Genomic DNA, 1,136 nt, shown 5'->3' with positions numbered 1-1,136 from the left:
TTATTATTATTATTATTATTCATTAAAATAAGTATAAATGGAAGTTAACAAAGATTAAGAATTTGGGGGTAATTTGCTTAATTGTCAAAATAATATCATAATGTAAAAAATCTTAAAGGTCCTTAAAGTAGTCTTTTTTTTTACACCAAACGTATTTTTCTTCTGATTTTAGGGTGGAATGTGATCTGAACATTTTCTAAGATTAAATGCGATTAGTGAGAATAGATCCATTATATGAATGCATTAAAAATGCGTGTTATTTTTAGAGTGAGTTTTGTTGTATTTTTCCAGTATGGGGTTGTGTGACGCTCTCATGCGAATTTTGTCTTTAACCCCAAGAGCCTCAGCGACTGGCACCGCGATCAGCCTGTTGATTGAGGGAGAGGCAGAGAGACAGAGTCACACCTTCATCTGCTGTTAACCAGGGATGTTCACTGCACTTCAGCAATTATGAGAACATATAATACATGTTGTGTTTTGAATGCTGGCGTTCTCACCAGACTTATTAATTAGCTTAAGCAGTAAAGATTCCTTGACCAACTGGCTTTACCAGCTCAGTGTTCCTGATGAAAAGCATGGATATACAATTCCACCAGCACTTATCAGCAAAAACCAGCATGTAAATGAATGCTGATGTAAGCTGGTCTTTTCAATTGCATTTCGCTTGTGTGTGTGTGTGTACCTTTCATATAAAGCTCTTAAGCCTAGCAGCAGGACTGCTACAGGTAGAGTGATGTACAAATGGGACACACGGGCATAGTCACGCCCCTCACTGTCCTGTAGGTCCGCCCACATCACCGGCCTCGGCAACCACAGCCGATCCCACCAAAACCACTCACTGAGCATTGCCCTGTGAAAAATACACAAACATGCTGTTACATGCTGTTAAGTGAATGCATTGACATGTAAATAAATTAATGTAACTGTAATTCTTTAACTAGAAAAGCAAAGTTTGTCAAGACAGACTTTGAAAAGGCTCGACAGTTATGAAATGTATAGGCCTTACAGACAGACAAACATAGATAGATAAACATAGATAAATCAAGGCATTTAGGTGGATACAGTGATGTTAAATAATATTTCTTAATATTAAAACCAGTTAATTTAGATGGTTGCCATTTTTTCAATGTACACAG

The 1,136-nt window shown here is 37.1% G+C and overlaps 1 pseudogene; it reads right to left on the bottom strand.

The window, feature by feature from the left end:
- The window catches only part of LOC107577354 (ceramide synthase 2-like), a 5,963-nt pseudogene that overhangs the window by 4,164 nt on the left and 663 nt on the right, over positions 1 to 1,136 (bottom strand).

Source organism: Sinocyclocheilus grahami, unplaced genomic scaffold, assembly GCF_001515645.1.
Source record: "Sinocyclocheilus grahami isolate Dianchi unplaced genomic scaffold, SAMN03320097.WGS_v1.1 scaffold5824.1, whole genome shotgun sequence".
In the NCBI taxonomy this organism is placed as follows: Eukaryota; Metazoa; Chordata; class Actinopteri; order Cypriniformes; family Cyprinidae; genus Sinocyclocheilus; species Sinocyclocheilus grahami.
Note: the sequence above shows the minus strand (reverse complement) of the source record. Positions and strands in the feature narration are given on the sequence as shown.